General features: G+C 42.3%; 1 protein-coding gene across 1 annotated transcript in view; it reads left to right on the plus strand.

Annotated features, from left to right (window-relative positions):
• The window catches only part of LOC128310407 (allatostatin-A receptor-like), a 54,824-nt gene that overhangs the window by 857 nt on the left and 31,427 nt on the right, over nucleotides 1-22,540 (plus strand). The window lies entirely within an intron of this gene.

The following is a 22,540-nucleotide window of genomic DNA, read 5'->3' on the forward strand; positions in this document are numbered from 1 at the left end:
CTGCAGGAAGAGCCGGCGCAGCGAAAGAGCATGCGAAACCACAACCCGATCCGATCGACGTAAATCGATACCGTCAACTCGCGTGCCAATTGCTATTGGACGTTCCACGGATGCGTTCCGTGCGCGATATACAGGGTCGGCTGGGGTTTTTTTTTTGTTTGTTGGTTTGTTTATTAATGGTTACGTGTTTTTTTTTCGGGGGTTGTGGTTACCAACGCATGCAATATTAGTTTTCCATGTGCACGTCGACAGTTCCTACGATGGATGATGACGATGATGGAATGTGGGTATTCTCATCTCCCACCTCGGTGGATGTGTTTTGTTTTATTTCCATGTCATTCCTCGTCGCTGCCATCCATTAATTCGCCGGAAACAAGCGTTTCGCCACCCGTTTCACATATAAATGAGACGGATGCACGAGCCCCCCATCGACGGTTCCGGGCGTTTGCCATCTGGCAACGGCGCAAAATGCTTTTGCAGGGGCTTGGAGGCTGCAATAAACCAGCCATTGATTAGAAAAGGGATGGTACCGAAATGGGGGTAACGGTTTGGAAGGAACGCTCGTCAGGCTTATGAGTGCTATCTAGTGCCTCAAAACAGCATCAGCGTACGACGGGTTCGGGACACCAGATTGGTTGTACTGATCATTTTATTTTATTGACATTGTTGTGTGCAACGGGGAAAACGATTCTTCATTAGAGGACATTTTATGCTTGGACATACGCAGTTATTGCGATGCGGTTATTGTTCTAATTTTGTTTTTTTTTGGTGTACATCGACCAACAATAGAAACATTGCGATTTAGAGATTTATAGCACCGAATTGAGCGGTGGTGAACACTTTATTATCTTATCATGTTTGCATGTTGCACTAAAACTAAACTAAGTTCAGTTTGTCGCTACATTTCGCTACAATCCTTTCCAACGCAGAACAATTGTAATCGATACAGGGGGTTCGCATTTTATTGCCCGTGCTCCGTGTCGATCAGTTTCGAGCGTGTTATAAATTGTATTATCAGACAAAAAAAACTTCAGCCTCACATTCAGCCACTCGCAATCGGATCACATTAATGCGTTGGAATGTTAATTAGCTGTTTAAATATGTATGCAATTTCCGTTTGTTAGTTCGTTTGGGTGACTGTAATGAAAACCGTTGACTGCATTATGCATAATTAAAATGGTAAATTGAGCCGTTCGATTGTATCGATATCGTTAACACTACGTTCAATTTGTAAACATTGCATTTCATAGCGAGCATAAAAAGAAAAAAAGGGTTCGCTTAGTGATGCTTATTTTAGCTGAAAACCTGCTTTATGTTAGTTTACATGCTAACTAATTAATAAGAGTTAGCCAAACATATATGATAACATCTTTCACCATCTCTTGAATCATAGCTCAAAAATAGTGATTGCATACTTTGAGCGGCTTAGTACCTAGACGCAAACTAGCGGAATTCCATCAGGAAAAGTGATTCACTTGCATTTTATCTTTTATTATACTTTTATTTTAACATACCTAGTATTATATTTATTTATGTCAAACTTGTTAGACTTGATCCAGATGATACTTGAAGATACTCGATCTTCTCAAATCTAGAGAACCTTACCCCTCCAATAGCATGGCTCAAGAGGCTGGATTTACTAATATCACGATACATAAAATACTGCAGCGTGATACAATATACTAAACACAATAAACTAAACACAATACTAAAGGCAGTAACAATATTAACTGTCAAATATCATAGAGAGGCTCAAAGATAGACCTAATAAACAAATTACTGTTTTTAGAAATTAATCTGAATATTGTGAATCATCACTGAAAACATCACTTCTTAGACTCTCCTAGAGAGCCTGGTATTGAATTTGGTAGCGGCACCTGTTCCACACGACAGGACCAATTCAAAATCACATCCGTGCCAATCTCAATTTCGCACAACTGATTGTCTAGCTGTGGATGAATAAGACCATAAAAAGCTTTAAATGTAAAAGAGGAGGAAAATGAAGTGTAAACTGTAGTTGAGAGCTATTCTTTATGTGATCTTATCTTTACGGCGGTTGGCTAATCACTGACTCTCTCTCGTCTTCGATACGTATCTTTATAGTTGACATTCTTGGCACAGGGTGACCATTAAGTTTTCGAAATTCTTTACTTAAATGGCAGACCTAGACTTCTTGAGGTTGTAGTGCCACTAAAAAAGAAGTAGACCCCCTTTGTAGCAAATATTTCTGAGAAGATCAACCAGATTTTTCTTACAAATGGCGATAGGATGTGAAATCGTGGCCTATGTAAATTCGATGGCAACTTCACTCTCTCTGTGTAGCTTCTGCGACTTTTGACGAAATCCGTTTAGTTGGGTTCGTGAAGAAGACGAGGAGAAAATCTCATGCTCTCGGAGCTCCAATGATCTTCCAATTGGCTCAACAGATTTTACTTGATGACAGATATTAGGTTATATACCAGAGCACATATAGACCAAGCGTCTAATGGTTGTTTTTTCAGATGATCCAAATGTTACAAGGATAAAGATGGACGCTTTAGAAAACCTCAAAGTGGTTTAAGTGTCTTATTTGTATACAAATAAACTGCTGAAGACACACATATTAAAATTATTAAATATTTGTCCAATTAACGATGAGTTTACTCGTAAAAGCTTCTTTTTCTGTTAGAAGCTGCGCCCTGGAAGCAATCGCTTGAACGCGATGAATGTTCGTAATGATCGTGCTGGTAATGCAATTAAAATAAACTGACGAAAATACACCATCAGCTGCCTCCGCTGAGGTAAAATATTCCAACCATTTTGGTATGCAGCGAAGAACGACAACGGTTCTCCGCAACACTTCAATTCCATACGAACGTTGCTACGGTTCCAGCCGGAACGTATCGAACGCTAAATGGAGATTTTCGTCTGCAAGCAATTGAATCAATTCGTCACTTAGCATGACACACATTTTCGCCCGAACGATGTGTAAAAGCAAAACCATTCGGGTCCTTACTGGTTCCCGTTTGTTTCATTTCTTTTTCCAATGATGCACAACGCAAACGTAGGGTCTTTTCTTGGTTAATGGCAGTCGTTCGCTTTTAACTCGAGTGTGTCAACAAGGTTGTTGTCTTTTTTTTTTTGCTGTTTTCGCTTTCTCCCGCCCGTTTATGCAGCTAGCCCATCCCGGGCTAAGCTCGGTGTGGCAGCCCACACTGCTACTGCTGTTTAATTGTGTTACCTAGTCCAAACGAATTTTGTGTCGTAGCCGAAAAATAATATGCACGCGCAACGTTAGAGATTCGGTGCGAGAGATCAAAGGCTTCCCGGATACGGGAAAACGGGAGGCAAGATGACTGTCAAGGGCACATCGTATCGTCTGGAGAATTTCCCGGGACAGCGGCAACCCAATTAGTTCTGCTGGCAGTCATGGTAAACTCCGGGTCGTGTAGGCTGCACGGTGAAGAACGCCAGAAAGCTAGCGTGTGTTGTGTGTTGGACGGTTTTGGAGCTAGAACCGTGGAGTTCACCGTCTCGCACAGGCGGCGCTATTTTTAATTCGATTCGTCCTTATCGATCTCACAATCGGTGATGAGTTGTGCATGAATTATATTGAATTTCATACATGATGTACTGTTACCATTTACCCTGTCAGCCAGGCGCGCTGAACTCGTCAGCAACAAGTCTGCGGATCGAACGCGACACAATGGTTGACATTTGCCTTCATTGTCGTCGAAGCGTGAACACACACCTGAAGCACGATGGGAAATTGAGTTGCTTCCAAACGGCAAATGGCGTTGGATCATTCTCTCAAGTGTTAATGAGATTTTGTGTGGCCGGTCGAAAGCAGTGCACACACCGCTGCAAACGGAGATGCAGATCGAGATGGATGAAAAACCCTTCGAATGAAAAAAAAAGCTCAGCAAACATGGATGCAAATGAGTGGAAATGCATTGTTGCACTATGCAATTCAATCAACTCCATCAATGGTGATCGCCTTATTGGAAATTGCATTAACCGAATTGCATTCGTTGTCTGCCCAGGGAGTGCCTTGAACAACAACAATGCTTCGAGCGAGAAGCGTATTTTCCATGCACACCGTTCAGGCTGAGAGTGTTTTGCTTCTAAATAAACAAAACTGCCGTACCCATCGGTATCGGCCTGCCTGGAATGTAGGGTAAGGTGAGCATTTGAAGAAAAACATCCTGCGAAGGAAAAACAGCAGGTGGTGCATGGCGTTCGTTTTGCTGCATCAACAACAGTTTCATGCATTGGCCAGTGAAGGGATTCGGTGCTGCAGCGCGGTAAACAATGTGAATTAAACATTTCTCGTGCGATTGACGAACGAATGCAATTTATCTAATAGCTGGATATCTCGGGTCCAGTGTGCTGTGGAATATGGAACATGGATGCGATATTATATTTATTGCTACATGTTTCGCAACGAAAGTACTTGTGTATGGTGATCTCGGCAAAATCTGAAGGAATTTGCCTGCAGATAAAATGCAGATGCATGTGTGGAAACGATTGTTACTGTCTATCAGCAGTGAGAAATGGAGTCAGATTACAATTAATTATTTTTGTGTGCTTTGATAAAATGATGATTTTTATTACGCTACAACTACAACAATTAATTTATATTAAACCGTTATAACGATAAGCCCCACACAAACACAATCGAAGTTTAGCTTCATTCTTGCTCTACCGAATTTGATTCCAATCTATTTTTACAAGATACAGAAGGAACTCGTATATTGTATATTTGATTGAGTCCCTAATTCATATCGCACAACGTTAATAGGTAAAGATTGTACTCTGCAGAGATTCTACATGATATTTGTAATGCCGTAACCCCTAGGTGATCACCGACCAGTCTGGTCTACAGCCTTATGAGTCCAGGTGTCTGTTTCGGAAATCCAAAGTTCTAAAGATATCTTTTATCAATATTAAATGAACACATTCGATTCGGACTCATTTTAAATTTCCTTTTGCTTCCATTTCGATTCCATTTATTTCGTCGCGACACGCTTTAAACCGAAATACTGCATAACAGAAAATGAAAACCGTATAAAATATTGAACTATAATAACCTTTCAAAAGTCTTCTAATACAAAAAAGGTTTGTTGATGCTCGGTTGTATTGTAAGACTCAACTTTTTCATCAAATACAGCTAAAAGCCATTTTGGTTATTAAACTTTAATAATTAATGAACGTTATGGCAAACCGTTAAATTAGATTTTGGGAAATTTGGTGCTTTGCAAATGAATCAATCTTCTATCAATCGTTATAGTTCCTCCAAGAATGTTCCTCCTATCGTGTGGCCATTGAACATGACCATAATTTGATTTCCCCCGCCGGAACAGTTTATTGAGCTTGGTTTGATGAAATTATGTTGACGTTTCGCTGTTACCAATCACTCATAATTAACATAATCCAGCATCACCGCGGCTGGTACGCGATGCTCCAATGTTGGACGGCAGAGCATTGCCCAAGAAAATTTAAATTTATCAAAATCCGGAACGGTTCAAGATGATTGCGTTCAGCAACAGCATTCCACGGGCAGGCAGCGCAGGTGCCGCCGGGCAAGAACAACACGACAAATGCAAGACACTTTAGTTCGATATTTTTAGCAAGCGGACAACGTTTCAGTATTAAGTTGTTGGAAATGTTGGAAAATGTTGACAACCAGTGCTGGAACGGTGTTGCCCAGCACGAATACTAATTAGCTGCCCATTTGCGGAATATTCCACCACGGCAACTGTGCACCGCATCGCACGAACAGAATGGCTTTATATGGCATTTGTGTGTTTTGGAAGAAACACAAAAAGTGCGTCCGGCGATGTGAGCGGCCAGGAAAATGTCTATTTGAATAGCACGATTTGGTTTCATTTTCTTGCGCACAAATGTTAATTACCGCCGACACGATGGTGGTCGGCTCAAGTGAGCGTGGCGGTTATAATCAGATTTTAATGGCTTTTCCGATGGAATCTGCTTTCGGATCAAAGCTAATTGTTCGTTCAGTTTGCGCTTCGCTGGTAGCAAAGGCTTAACGAAGGGACGGAGCCGGGACAGTGGGCTGCAGCGGGCAGATGCCATTCCTTATCGCTTAACCTCAGCTAACTGAGTCGAGGTCGGAGAGCTTGGAAAGAATGTTGAATGATAATTAAACTTGAAAAATGTCAACGTGGCGTTCTATCGGGCTCAAAACGTCCAAGGACATTTACCTTGAGCGATTTGCTGAACGGCTCGTCAAAATTATGGTATTGTGTGAGTTTGTCTGCCTGGAACGGAATCGCTTAATGGAAGGGTAAATGTCCGACGCTCTTTCAGGGGGTTGTAACTTCTATATCTTGATGTATCTGAAAATGTCGTTGGACGGAGGAAATCAACTGGAACTGATGAAGAAGATGTATTGTATTTATTTCGAATTTATTGGAAGTTTCTGGTACTCCTCCAGAATAGAATAGAATTATACTTAAACGAATGTCAACTGCAAAAATCCAACGTACACTTTTTGTGTGCTTTCGGCTTAAACAAACAAATTGTAACAGGTATATTTACACAGTTGTTGAGTTTCCTACACTCGTCTTTCCATTTGTCCGTCCATCTGCCTAATGGTCTTAAATCTAAATCTCTCCTTTGTTACAACTTTAGCGGCAGCTTGTTTAAACAGCATTAGACCGAACAAATGAACGGAAAATGTTACAATAATATGAAATTATCTCGCCAACGCTACGCACATACATCATTACCTAGTGCTCGATGGTTCCCATGACTAGTGCCGCACGGAGGAGAAACCGGTCGGAAGAGCTTTTGATCGCATTAAAAACGTTCCATGGAGGCAAGCTCGTCAGGCTTTTCGGCGGTGGAAGGTTCGCCCAAATTATAATACTTTATAAAATCCGCCTGGCCTTTGGGGAAGAATGTCGGAGTTCGCGGTGAACGTTTGTTTCACTGCCAAAGCGTGCGGATCCTCACCGTCCTTTAATTTCTCTGACTACTCTCTGACTTCCCCCATGCTTCTCTTTTCAGCGTTGCTATTCAACGACTCGATCTGGCTTCAACCATATTTGGGATGTAAACGGAGCTTTTGGAGCTTTATTATTTTTTTGCTTCATCTTTCAATAGTCAGAATTGTTATGAGCCTTATATTTATATCATTCACTAGCGGAGGTGGGAGCATTTTTTTTCCGCCCATCCTAATGCCGTCCAGAGCCATGCTTACAGTGGAAACAAAATGATAAAAATAAAATGTGCAACTCTCGGCTGTAGGTTCAGGCCCTGGGTTTTTTTCCGCTTCTGACGCTTACTTTGCTGCCCTAATGCCTTCCGGCGTCAGGATGTGCCATATTCCGGTTCGTTCGTCCTTTTTACATTCCTCCAGCGGCTATGTACTGATACCGAGAAGAAGCAGTGACCCAGCGCAAGAGATGCTGGCCCCGCATGGTACGGGAGCAATCTTGTCAATAGAAGAACTGTTCTCTCGCGAATGACTATGCTGGGTGTGTTTACCTTCCCGTGCGCCAACACGACTTCCCGGGGTTTCCGTTTTTTCACTCACCCGAAAAAATTAAGGTTGTATGAAAAGGACAAAGTGACCAAAAATCTTAAATTCAACGAACGCTCTGCTACATATAGCAGCACCGAAGCAGTGCTGGTTGTCCAGACCGAAATTTCCTATTATTCCGCTCACATTTTGTGTAAATTTTTGCTCCACCACTCAGCCGTTGACCTTCGGTTGCCATAATCTACCTCATCTCTCCCTGGTCCGAACCCGGGGCGATGGGAAAAAAAAGTTGTTCAGGAGGCAAAAGTTTGAATTAATTTACGCCGCCTGCCTTTACGATTAGCTACGGGTAGCCGGCGAATGAGCTTGTTTATTTATATTTTTTTATTATTAACAATCAACCTTTGGAATTTTTTTTTCCGTTGTTCGCCGGACCATTCTCTTAGAATACAGCTTCACCGAGTTGGGAATAAAGGAGTGGGGAAAGATTCACCGAAATATATTACACCCAGCCGAAGCTGTTGATAATGGTCGCTTTCCTGTGCCACGGCACACAATTAATACAGCGAGCGAGAAACTTAAACACACTAGTACACTCGAAGCAATCTGGATAACATGTTTCTTTTTCGCAAGCAGCACCGGAAGCCCGGCAACTTGTCGAATAATTAGCTTCTCCTTACTTTGTTGCTGACTTTGTTCATGCTGTCATCTTTTTTTTGTGTGTCCTTCCCCCTGTTCGTTGATCTTCTGAATTCTCATTTTGTATCCCGGTACCATTTTAGCCGGATGTTTGTCTTTCTAAGGATAGGTGGCCCGGAAGGATGGGGGTGAGAGAGTGTGGAGAGTTTTGGGAAGCTTAAATTATCTTGGCGTCGACAACTGGACAAACTTTACCCAATGGCCGTAGGGCGAAAATCGGTTGCCCGAGCCCGGTTTGCTCCGAGTGCGGGAGGAAATCATTATTCTTGCTCTGTTGCCTTTCGAGTTGTTAGAAATCAAGTTCTTCTCTTGGGTAATTTCCGTTCGAAAATGTAGATGCGAGTGCGTCTGCTCGGGACGTCGATCTGCGGTGGCGGCGACTTTGTTCGCTTAGCCGATCGGGTATGAATATAATGAAATAATAATTCTTAATTCGTCATGACAAACCAGGCTCGTCACGGTTGGTCGATTAGCAACTTACGGTGTGTGTGTGTGTTTGCTTGAATGCATCGTGCGAGCCAGGGTGATAAATTAGCAACACGCAGATGGCTTATCGGAGTTAAGAAACCCATCAGATCATGCGATCTTCATGTATCGTCTTGTTCTCATCTGGAGAGTGACATGGATAAGGGACTAAGAAGCTTGTTAACTTCGCTCTGTTCGAAAGGAAATCGATACTCTTGTACTCCGTCAGCTGCCCCCCGTCCTCGTTGGCTCGTTGTCTGGTCTCAATATCTTCTAACCTCCATTCCCGCACGTATCCTTATGTGGTGTGTTCGTAGGTAGTTCGAGGCATTCGGACTGAGCTGTTTTGCAAATTTCATCTAACCGCCGCATGTCCTGTACTTCCGGCCCAACGCCCAGTTTGCCGCCTGCCAGTTGATATGTATGCTTAGTAAGAACAAATAATTTAATCAGCTTTAGCAAGTGTATGGATACGCACACTGTTCGACTGGAGTGAGTTATTATTTGCTCAGCATCCATAAATCTCCATTATTGCCGACGCTGCCTGTTTCGGCCCGTTTTCGCAGTTAGTTTTCTAATCGGTGTGATTTATTCGTTTTGTCCATTGCATCTGACACCGGGGGAGGGTGGGTATTGCGGGTGGGTCATTGAGCCAAAGAACGCCGGTTGAGATATTTGGAAGATTGCGGAAATTGGGTCATTTTTGAGCGGTGCCACCGTTTGATGGGAGATAGGGTTTTAGTATTTTCCTGCAGATAAACAAATAAATAACTACCTTCAATCAATCACCGTCGCAAAAGGTTGTACTGAAGAATGTGGCATGTGGCAAATTTTTGTTTATACTTAAGCGAATATTGAAAGGGGTTTTCATAGTTGTTTGTTAAGTGGTAGTGCCGAATAATAAAAATATTTAGCAAATTGTTTGCATACTCATAAAAGGTATTTTAACACCAAATTCAAATTACTTGCTTGTTGCTACCAAGTTAAATGGCATATCATGCTTATAATTAAGTATCTATCATTTCCATAGCGATAAGGAATCACCATGGTGAAAGTTCGCAAATCAGTGCACCCAAAGAAAAAAAAAGGTTGCTTTGTGTTTTATTTTTCAGCTTCATTTAAATTTATTACAAACATTCATTCCGGCCCTATCCTCCCTCACACAAAAGAAACGGTACTGGCGGGAAATGTAACCTGATATTTTAGTTTGGGATCTTTGGGATTCCTTTTTTGGTTGCCATTCCATCCCGCTGTTGAACTTCATTTCCATACCAACCAATTCATTCGGCCCTCAGGCAAAGTCCGTTCTGGGTTGGTTGGAGCGTTGTTGCAGCAAGGAGGTAGAGGAAGGAAAAAAATCTGTCCCTTGATAATGTTGTTAATAGTTGACGCATTTTTTATACTTCTTCACTGGCATTTGACCCAATGCACGGCACCTGATGGGCTGGTACCGGTTGGAAAAGCGAGATAAAAAGGGGCTCTTTTTGTCCAATGATGTAAAGCTCTACACCGAAATCGAGCCGGTAAAGTGTTCTGAAGTGCCGCCGAATGTTTGCTGTAAATGAAGAGTTTTCGAGGGTGGTTGATTTTTTTTTTTGCTGTTTGTACCGCTTGGTTTCTCCACTCTATCGGATGCATAAATTTTGTCCGGTATAAACGGTCTCGAAACGAACCGGAACGGGTTCTCGGGTGCTGAAGCTTGGGAGTCGGCGGATTAACCTAATTTTTGTGCCGGTGTTCGTTTCGGAAGTCAAAAAGGGGTGGTGTGTTACGGTTTTCAAAATTGGCCAATTGGGAACCGTAATCGTGCCGTAATCAGCATAACACCGAAACCACCTTACCGGGCCCGGTGGCCTTGGGGAGGTGGTACGTTGAGCGAGAAAATGCGGTTGTCCTGTGAGACGCGTCGATTTGGTTGTTTCCGTTTTGCACGGAACTCGGAAAATGAATGTTTCATTTTACACGAACAGGTTCTGGTCCAGTGCGTTAGGCTTATTTGCAGCCTACTTGGTAATATATTTGAATTTTACGTTCATTTAAATACTAAAAATCAGATTCAGTTGCAACAGTTACACAATGAAGTGAAAATAATAAATTTGCCAAAATTGTCATACTGGGTGGGTCATACTAGGGTGGGCGAGTTCCATTTATACACAAATGTAATAATATACTTAAGACACTTTTGTGGCTTCGTTGAGATAAGTGATGTATGGTCAACTATTTGAGATCAATTACGGTTGATTAACAACTTAATTTGAGGAGCACCACAAGCACGCAGCATGGCCCAGATTGTTCGTGTCTCCTGTATGATGATGATCTGAGGATATTTTTGCTCATCGAGACAGAGACTGAATACTACTGAATACTTTCTAAAAATACTGTGATATCTTTTTCAAATCCTTTAAATTTCTTAGTATTAAATTAGTAAAAACGAATTAATTTAACGAAATCCAACCTCTTTTGGGTTATGTAAATTGTTATGAGGTTCGCGATCTCGGAGTTATCCTGGACAATTAATAGAGTAACTTCGTGATCCTTGGTGTATAATGTCCTGAGATATTAGCTTTTTGAGCAATCGAATAATAATAATAATAATAATTGTGTTTAATATACCGTCTTGCGTAACTAACAAGTTGTCTGTTGATAGGCTTACGTTCTCTCGACGATAGTCGTAAAGTAGCTAAGAGGAGCTTTAAATATATACATAACGAACCTCTGTCAGTGATGATGCGAAAGTTTATCAATTTCTACGAACAATTTAACTTCAGCTCTTCGATACAACTTTGCAGCAAGGTAATTGCTGCTCTTTTGCGCTAGAATTCAACAAGGATCGTCTTCAGAATGATGTTGAATTTTCATCATGTAACGATAAACCTTTGAATAAATAAGTAAATAACAAGTACAGTGCCTGTGGTTTGATCTAATCGTATTAAAGTAGTCATTCAAAAAGGATCCTGTATGGATCTGTTGATTATCGACTACATTATTTGATCTGCTAATCTGGTTTCAGAAGTAAAGAAGAAACACTTTTTAAATCTATATACATTTAATTTCTGTTTGGTCATGTATCGCTTCGAGTTAGATTTTAGCTCCCTGTCTGTTTGAAGTGTCTGCCGATGCTCTAGAGAACACATACGATCGCTGCCCTTTGCCGGTGAACAGATCGTTCGAGTGCTGTGTTTGCCGGTAGCATTTTGTATTTTGTTTGCTGATTACTTTTGCCTGCTCTCACCCTAGACGAGCTCACGAGATGGAGAAATCAGATGACGATGTTCCGTGCGGACCAAAGGCACGCTTTCGAGTGGTGCAAACAGTATTTGTTTTTCTGATTTTGCGCTTTTGTTTGTACTGGCTGTCATGTTGGTTTAAAGCATTGAACGTGTGGTAAGCACACAGCGCTCTTGTTGTGTTGTTTGCAAGGCAAGTGTTGGATGTGCTTTGATGTGAATTAATTTCGATTACTAGCGGCGCCACCGTTTTGCGCTACGTTCTCAGAACTGTACCCGTGCTGGAAAAGTCGTTGGAACATTAGACCGTTGGATTAGAGCACAAAAAGGAACCGTGCAGGTGGTGAAGCAATAATGAAAATGCCTTTGGCGTTATTGTTACAGCAAAATTGAATTTACTTCCAGCGTAATGGTAGCGGTTGGATAGCGAAATACGTTCCCAACGTGCGCTAGGTGAAAAAACATTAAATCGCTATCGAAGTGCGCCTTCACGAGTGCGATAAAAAGATGCCGAAGTCAGCAAGTTTCAAAAAGGGGAAGCATTTTTCATCTTCACACGTATACGTATACGTACAGCCCTTTCGCCCATTGCTTCACCGACGAGCTGATCACACTGGCCCGGCCGGCGGTTAATGTAGGAGCTTTTATTTTAATTAAACTCCCGCGATTGAAATGGGGGGGCACAAAAAACTTTTGCACCAATATAGCAACATCGTTTCGCTTGACATGGCGCTATCATAACGCGGGTTGCCGTAAAATATTCAATCTTACACACACAAACCCAAGGATTACATACTCTAACCATTCTTGTATGGGTGGAATTTTCTTACACTTTGCTTTACTTCTAACGAGATTGTGGGCGGGATAGTGATGAACCGGCCGGCTTCACACGAGTGTGCGATTATTGCTGGTGTCTTAAAGCGTAGCCGTAAATCATGGGATGGGCTTGGGTGTAGTCGAAGCTGTGCGCCGTTCGAATAAAACGAATCCGCTCCATTCTTCGCGGCGACCGCTGCGAGGTGCCACGAATGGGTCATCATATTTGGGGAACGGGTTTTTTGCATGATGAAAAGCGTGATAAAACCCGGCACTTACCAAGCGATGCGATGTGGTTGTGGTGTGATGCATGTAGCATCATCGATCATGGCGCGGGAAGAATGGAAGTGATTGTTTAATTACGCAAAATTATATCCATCGTTTCGCGTGCGCTGTTGGGTGGTGCTTTTCCGGTGACAATGAGTTTCCGTTTCAGCACTCGCGAGAGCAGGGGTTTCGCGTGTGCAGTTGGTAAAGTTGAACTGAGTCCGGGAATTTGTTATAAGCGTTTGTTACGTACATACTGAGAGCTTTCGGTGTGCCAATTGTGGAAAGCTTTGAGCAAAGAATCTGAAGCAGGAGAGCTGATATATTCGTGATCTAACTGAAGAAGTTGAATTTCTTAAGCATTCGTGAAACCCCTGCTAAATGCGCGCTCCACAGCGGGACCTGCGTTAGGTTGTGTGAAGAAAATTTATGTACTCGTCTGCACGTGTCATTCATGCACACTCAACAACAGACCCTCAATGGCGGCCACACAACGGTGACGGCAAATTGAATGACACCCACTCATGAAGCACACTGCACGGTGTAGTGATGGTTGCTGATCGTCTAACATATTGCTGAACCGCTTTTCAATTTTCAAACGCCCAGCACGAGCGGCCCGAAACCGAAAACAAGGCTTCCCGCCTTTTGTCCACATTCACCGGACAAATAGTAGTTCTTCTGCCGGATGGAGAAGCTGTTGATTTATGAAGTGCCAATCCGAGCGGGGAGCCATCGAGCTGCGAGAAGATGAAGCCATCGGCATCAAACCTTCCCGGAACGTGACCTCCGAAACGGGATAGACGAAACTTTCGACGGCAACTTTACGGTGGCGAATCCGATAATGATTTTCTAGACGCTTGACGTCACCGTGGCCACGAGAGTGGGTACGGCGGGGGGAGAAGCAGGTGCGGTGCAGGTTCGGTAAAGAAAGTTCGCTTTTAAAGTTGTGCACTTATAACCGGTTCGTTCCTGGTGTGTGCGATGGAGTAAATTGAAATATTTTCTTTCAATACCGTTGTGGAAAGTGTCAAACTCGGCAAACGAGCGTGAGAGCGTGAAAGTGTGAGCGTGATCGAAGGGGTGGCTGATCGAAATATCTTCCACCGGATTATTTATTCGTGCTACGATAAACCGTCGCCAATTTTTCGATGCGGGGTTAAATTAAAAATTGAACTAAAGCAACGAATTCCCAACTCGAACCAAGCCGGATTGTGTGCATTATTAATGGCTACCAGAAGCAAAAAAAAACACGACGATAAAGTTTCCGGCACATTGAACGGAGAAATGGCAGCATCGGGACTGTATTGATGGTTGATGGCATTTTTCATTTTTCTTCATTTTTGTTCACCATTTTTTGTTTCGTGTTAAAAAGCATTTCGTTCACTTCTTTTCATTTCCAACTTTTCTATTTGGCGCAAAACGCATTCAGAAGGTATCGCGGGACTCAGCAAGTTCCAGCGAGACGTACCAGTTGACGAATTTTGTCAACAAAAAAAAAAACAAACATTAAGAAGAGCAAATATTTTTTTAAGGAATCTCTCTTTGTGAATGGATAAACATGTTTGATGAAAATGGATACTTTTTATGCTGTAAAATTTGTGTGTGAGTGTGTGTGCGGGGGGGAGTTTGTCGAGTTGGAGCCAGACATACGAAAGATGTTGGATAAAAATAAGCCCACAAAAAAGGAAGCTCGCCCACAATCGATTGATCATCAATCATTCGATGGGGAAAAGTTCATCCGATATAACGTAAACTGACCTGGTGGAAAAGGTGCACATCGGGCGTTGTTTATAGTCCCTGATAATGAGTTTTTCGATAAGGTTGCGTGTGCTATAACTATCGTTCGCTGCATTGGTGTTCTTTTTTGAGGGGGAAAATCGTATGAGTTGGCAGGAATAAGTGTGAAGCGTTGTTTGATATTTGGCTCCATTTGTTTGCTATTTCTACATTTTTTTTTCAAACAAAAAATATTTTGAACCAAATTTAAATTGTTGGATGGAAACGTACAGCAAAACAGAAAAAAACAGCTTGTTTGTCGGGACGATTTTCCATATGGCGACGATACCCGGAAATTCCTCGGCTACATAACATATGCTATTTTCGATGCTTTCAGCTCTTTTTCCAACGAATCCTTTCTTTCTACGCTCCTATAACTAGATTCGCACGGCGTCCGTGACCTAGTGCGACTTGATGAAGTTTTACACTTTCCTGTGCTGTGCTGAGCTCAGGAAGCACCAACGACTGTTCCGTGTGCTGCAACTAACGCGCCCCTTCGGCTTGGGCGGGCGACTCTCGGCGGGTTTGGCGTGGTGATGGGCGTGCGAGTAATCAGACACCCTCGGGATCGCGGATGTGGGTGTGCCACGGGTTAACGGGTCAGAGTGCACAAACGTTCGTGCCGGCCACGATAAGACCGTCAATGAGGCGGAAGAAGATATAGCTTCGATGAGACCCGGTCCACTCGTATGGTTTGGATCACCGTTCAACGAAGAAGTGAAAAATAAGGTCAACAGAGCGGATGTAGGGAAGGGGAATATCAGTCATGGTTGCAGTTTTTTTGTGTGTGAAAGTAAGAGCTTTCATCTCTTATTTGTGCACGAAAAGCATGTTAAGGCATGCGCCCAATGATGGCTACCCCGTTTGGGAATGGTTACAAAATCTTGCAGTTCATGACTCTCTTTGAAGCGTTAGGTAATCATCATGAAAGCAGCATTTTTTATTGCCTCAATCATTAGTCTACTTTCGTGAATGCATTCAATATTCTATCGATATTTCGTTCAATTTTAAGCACCATCTACTGTTGCAATGGTGGTCATGTTTTTCTTCGACGTCGTAACGACTTCTGAGAATACATGTAGGGTTTAGTGATGCGTTAAACGATGGCGAATGCTTTTATATTGCAACTTCACTCTCTGATCATATCGTTCGAAAATGGTTGTTCGTTGTTCGAATTCTACGAAAAATGTTCCTCAGGGAGATAAAAATACTCAAAACTTTTGAGGACAATGCACACAAGAAGAATGGCCTCAGCAGGATACGTTGCGCTATTCGCATCTTGAAGTTATTTTCAGAGCAATGAGATTTTAGCTCCACTGCGAAAGGGAAATAAAGGTAGCCCAAGTTGGTTCGAAAGTGCTTTACCATTCGGTGAGTAATGGTTTAATTTGGTTTGTTTTCCCTTTTCATCGTTACTTTTGTGCTGTGGCTGTGGAAGGAATGAGAGTACAAAGCAAACAAACAAAACAAAACAAAAAATAATGCCAAAAGTGCTCTGATTGTTGAGGTAAGAGTATTTTCCGTGCTTTTTATTAAATTAAATGGCCATTATTTTCGGCAACCGCTTCTGTTCGTCGCGTTTGTTTAGCTTGATGGGATTGATGAATGTAATTGAATGAAGTTTTTTTTCCTCCATTTTTTGTTTGCTGGGGACATTCCTGAACTTTAGAAATGTTTTACTCTCGCGGTATGAGGTGATGCCCTGACGGGAGTAGTGTTTGTACGATGGTTTGCTACATTCACCAACACAAATCGGTTGAGATACTTGACTTTTAAGTCGTAAAGCTTTCTGTGGGTTGAAAAAAAAAGAAAGAAGTTGGTCGAGCAAAGAAAGTCATTGCTTTCTTGGCACCGGTTTCATTGATCCTTGAAGCAGCAATTTGCGTGGGTTGAAGAGAAGCAGTCACCCGTTCAGCTAATACATTGCCATGCAGAATTGAACATCGTACGTACGAATGCAAATCCTATCGGATTGTCAACACAGGATACATATTTAAAATTCATGATTTACTTTTGCTCTAGCCGACGTGCACGGCACAATGTCGTACAATTCGTAAGACTCGAACCCCCCGTTCGGTTGCTGCGAAATGCAGAAATCTATCCATATACGGCTGAAACGACAACCGGCTGTCATTGTGAATTATCGCAATATTCTGTCAGCGTGCCCGGCGATATGAGTCTCCCAAACCGGGCGCATATTTCGCATTTGCCGTCGAGTGACATCGAGAGATTGCCCTGCGATCGTTTCATGACGATGGGTTGTGGGATTTCGATTTAACGGATCAAAACCAAATCCCCTTTTGATATGTTAGACGCACCCGGCACACGGAAACATACAGGCAGGCTCATCAAACATCAAAGCAATCCGGCGGGGAAATGAGTTTTCGTCTAAACGTCTTGTACGATTTCCCGGGCGTCTGTGTGCTTTGCGTGGCCTTTTTTCCGTTCCGCCCACCTCCCCCCCGAGCACAAAAACCATTCCAATTCAGCAGCAGATGTACTTATCTGGCTTGCCCTGGCCCTATCTTGAGGCAATCAAATGCAGAGCTTTGTGGGACTTATCGTTTAGGTCGTTCTGTGTTTTTAATTTGCCCTTTTTTGGCGCAATGAGCTACCGATGTCGCCGAGCGGTTCACGAAAACGCAACACCCCGGAAGGTGGGTGGGCGCTGTAATGCAAGCAAGTACGGCAAACACGGGACGAGTGATGGTAATGTTTGTTTCCGAGGGATGCTGTTTTTGATTTTCACCCTTGAATAACTGGTGCTTTAGAGCAGTTAAGCTTTTAGCAGAGCTTACGATGACAGATGGCGATCCGATGGGGAAGGAAGGAAGGAAAAATAATGGAGCTCCTAGGTAATCGTCAATCTTTTTGATCTGTTTGAGTGTTTTACTTCCAAATGTGTATTGTACTGTGTAATGGGAAAAGATTACACTGCAAATACAAACAAGCCTGCACGTGGAACATTATTAATCTTGCTCGGGAGAAGAATGATGCGGATTGTTTGTTCAAATTAAATAAACAAACGCTGTCATTCGGGGAAGGTTTCATGTTATACGACATACGAAGCTTACAATATTCAAATTCTTCATTCTTCTCAACACAAAAGCGCTTGTGAACAGTTTTTTTTAAAAGAACAATGCATTAAAGGATACTATTTTTATTTCATAATTGAATTCAAAAATTGACAAAAAAACACTCAGCCCTACAAAAATACTATCATAGCCATAAATTCAACAGACATTTCTAAGCAAACTCTTTTTTTAAATGTTGAAGTAGGTTATAAATGTTTTTAAATATATTTATGTATTTTTGATTGATTGTAGATCGGAATTGGAACAACAATCCAATGAAAGCTTTTTTCACATTTTCGTATATTCGCTCAAGTACGCTTTTGCGCTTTCTATGCCATTTCTCGATAAATAAAAATATGACATTTTAATATTGAAGTACCATTTGTGCAAAAAATATTCTTCCAAAATTCCATATTTCATCGCTGGACAAATCGTGTGCTTTTGGGGGACGCAAAAGGTAGAGGAACAAAACACGCACCACTTTAGATTGTTACCTGTCGCTGTATGAGTGTGTGTATCGTAGCATATTGTGTTCCCTGATTTATGGTTCGCTGGTTGGACAATTGAAAATGTAAATACAATATATTGAAAACGTGTCCCATTTGGAAGGGAGCTAATAAAAGTTGACGATAAAACCGAGGGTCGAGGGAACGAAGCAACGGGTTGAAAACGATTATATGTAACCCCGGGGAAGGCGATGTAACGGAGGTAACAGGGACAAATACAACCAGATGGTTCGATTCTTGGAAATGAAAGATTGAAAATGTTTGGCCGAACCGTTTCCGGCCACTTCACGCAGGCACGTAAGCACCAATGAATATTGCCTGCTGTTTAGTCGATGCCTGGAGCTATCTGTTAAGTCGTCACCAGTTTGGGAACGGAATGGAACCCATCGTCACCGATTGGGTCCATGCGAGACCCAAGCTGAAGGGAAGGTAATCGTCGGTGATTGAAAAGTTGACATACTGTGTTTCCACTCGAGATGGTCACTTTTTTTTGTTGCTTTGGTCGAACCTTTTTATTCCGAAACCGAGCACCGTATCTTCGAAATATCGCAGGGGCTTTAGCAAGCCTTTTGGGCATATATCAGGATTCCTTTGAACTGTGATATGCACGATTCCATCTAACCGTAACCTGATGGATAAACAGGCCAATCCTCCCCAGCTTACGGGGTGTGGGGTCAGAATTGTGTTTGTTTTTTTCTTTCGCTTGTCAACTCACACAGAAACGATACGGACCGAAGAGCCTTCGGCATGGGCGTTGTAACATATTTTCTAACACACACAGTTTGTATTTACTGCTTTCGAGTTTTGGAGGATGGCCGATAAAAATAACTTTTATCCGCTCCCTGCTTGGTTCGAACGCTTGAGATGGCTGTACTTCTGGAGGCAACTTCATCTAAGCACAGGCTTATGCTCCGGTTTGATACGTACGGAGCAAACAAGGTGATATGTTGTTCGCATTCCGTCGTGTGTGACCCAAATCGGTGCTTTGCAATATCGATGAAGTACACCGTTGTGCCACCAAAGCTCAAGTCGATCACGTTAAATTTGGCGCTGTCTTAAACAGGCTGTATTACGCACGGCTGTTTGCGAGGACATCAGGTGCAAGTGCACAAACCCCGGGACTTGAGAAAACGGCACGTTCGAGAGCGTGTAAAGCAAGTTTGGGAATTTAAATCCCCGCGCAGGATGGGCTGGTTTGTTTTTATTCCCTTGCAATATCTTGCACCTTGTGCAAGGTGTTCAATTGCCGGAGCGGGAACATAAAATTTCCCACGGTTTGTTTCGGATGGATGGACGTTTGTCCGCGCCTTGTTGCACGCGCGTTTGCGGAAATTCCATTTGCTTCCGTGTTTTTCTCCTTACGCTCGAGCACATTTCAATCGAAATTGATCCGAGCCCGCGGCTGCCTGTTCATACTTTTGCTTCATGGCACAGAAATGGCAGGTTTCGCATCGCGTCAAGCTTAGGGGCAACGTTCCGCGACGGTTTGTAGCGCTTGTTTTTCGTTTCAACTTCTTTTCGGTTTGTACCTTCGCCCATCTTATGCCGTACCGGGCGATGGTTCGGGTCACTTGGCGCAAAATTTTGCAGACGGTTCGCACACCCGGAAGCGTGCGACGGAAGATTAACCTTCCCGGGGTTGGACGAACGGCATCAAGCGGTGCGTTTATGTGTGCAGAAGCTGTTAATTTTGACAGCTACGGCAGCGCGCGCTGGGTTTGCCACTTACTCTGCCACTAATCCTCACGCCATCCCAAGCATGCCACATTGTGCCGTTTGCCGACTGTTGGGATGGAATGATGTTACAAAATGTGGTGACCGAAATAGCGAAAACAAACAACATCAAATGAATTGCTGTCGCTGGCAGTGTTGTTACTACCAACCGTTCGTGACCGCTGGCGAATTTCTTCCCTCGGTGGTGTCGGTGGTGTGTGCGCAAAATGAGCAACGTTGGGTAGTATTTTCTTTAATGTAAAAAAATGGAAAGATACGCGGCAACTTTCTGCAGCAAGGGAGCGGCAAATGGATGCTTTCAATGAAGCGTTTGATTGGTGGATTGGGGCGCGAAGCCGGCAAACTCGAAAGATGGCCCAGCCGTCGGTGGAATTGGGTGACGTGCAAAGGGACAGAATCAATTTGCTCAGCCAACTGGTAGAATAATGATGATTTTTTGCCGCTGCATACTTCGTCTTTATCGTGCGCTGTTGCGGGCTTCGCTTCCTTCGAGCCACCGTAGCTTCCGTGTGCCACTGTTGATTTTCAGCGTTCTGGAGGCGGTCTCGTTAGAACAGGACACCAGGAACCCGACATGCAAGACAGTGGACAGCAAAACGTGACTTTGATTACGTTGCGAAGATGACGGTGCACGAACGGTACACGAACACACCTTGAGTATCGACAAGGGGGTGCGGGTTTTTTTTTTTGTGCGATACACAACATGGGTGCGAGCATGGCGGTAATATTTTACAGTGTGTGTAACGCGTAATGATGGACCGTGCTCTGATACGGAAGGAAATGATCGTAAATTCATCATCGTTTGTCATGGGTTTGGTTTGATTTTGTGCTGATTTGTGATCCACAGCCGGGTGTGATTTTATTTTTTCAGAATTAAAATCATAAATTCATGAGCGCTAGATTGTATTGATCGAGATATTGAAATAGATTATGTTAAGTAAGTTAGTTTTAATGATAGTTATTTGTTTTCTTCATTTAGGTTTATACTACTAGGACATTTATAAAAATATTTCAATGGAAACGAGTTCGGTGTTTTGCAAGTTCAGATGGAGACGCATGGTGGTTGACTTCAAGATATTTTTAAAAAAATAAATTTGAATTAAATTGTTCGGTTTGGATGGAGCTACCAGAGCAATGTAACAATTCATATTTCGAGATTAACAATTAGTAATCGAATGTTCTAAATGAGAAGATCAAACTGTAATTGCTTAACGAATGTAACGAATTTTCATAAAAAATGTTCTCTATAAAATTCGTAAAATGGTCTACAAAGCTATACGTTTAACTGCTATAAATAATGCAATTTTCATCTTAAAACATACATTTTGTTGTTTAGCAATCACAACGCGTTAGCCTACATAACAGAGTTAGCAGTGGCCTTACCTTTGTAGGTTTAAATATCAGGAAGACGGTGGGACAGTGCTCATCATCATTATATCAGCGAACGTAATGGCGAAACCGGACGAGAAGGCATAAATAGGGCGAACCGTTTAACAAAGGACAATAATCATTTCAAGCAGACATATCGAGACACAATTATTACTCACAACGGGACGTAACGACCATGTGGATTCATCCCATGTAAATTTACAACTAATACCAAGAAAAAATTGTTTAGCTTTTGCAGGACGGGTAAAAATCAAACTGGTACAAATTACTTAGGAATATATTTTAGTCTTTAAATATAGTATTAGTTAGGAATATAGCCTTGGATAGCTTCATTAAAGCTATCAGTTGGTGAACAAATTAACTGCTTGTAAGTTTTCCCAAAATCTGTGAACCGGCATTATGTTAAGTTATGTTTCAAGCTCAGAGACCTAATATTAGTGTCGTACTTGGCCGCGAATGTGCTGGACGTGCTGGACGTGCTGGATGTGGATCCGTGGAGGATAATCTGACTCATGTACACGGGTTAGTGCTTTAGGATTCGTGACCCGTACAAAAGTGCGACCCGTAAAAAGTAAATTGCGTTACAAACATAAAAGTGATATTTGGACATCCTAAAACAGCCATTTGCTTCCTTACTGTACGTTAACTGTATGTTTTAGTTGTATATTTCACCATCATGTCGCATTAGGATGAGCGTGTACGTGTTTCACTGTGTTCTCTCGTTCTGTTAAATGTGACATTTGTCTTTGGAAACTTAAAACAAAGGCTATGCGATCACCTCCTCTTTATACACCTTGGAAACAAAAACAAACCGTAACCTAATAGGTGTAAATTTTAGTAGCAACGGTTCATTATAAAATAACGAGAACGAAGGCGCAGTTATAATAATTATTATTTTTAATGGCTCCATTTCACAGAAATGAGAACAAAGGTTTTATTTTATAATGAAATTAATGGCAAATGATATAAATCGCAGTTATGTATCCTTAGTATTCCACAAACTGATATGAATTTATTTTGATCTATGAGATTAAGGATATTCTGTTTCTACTTTCTGAAAATTTTAATCGGCAGCTCTCAGTAATGGATTGAACTGTCATT

This window comes from Anopheles moucheti, chromosome 2, assembly GCF_943734755.1.
Source record: "Anopheles moucheti chromosome 2, idAnoMoucSN_F20_07, whole genome shotgun sequence".
Taxonomy (NCBI): Eukaryota; Metazoa; Arthropoda; class Insecta; order Diptera; family Culicidae; genus Anopheles; species Anopheles moucheti.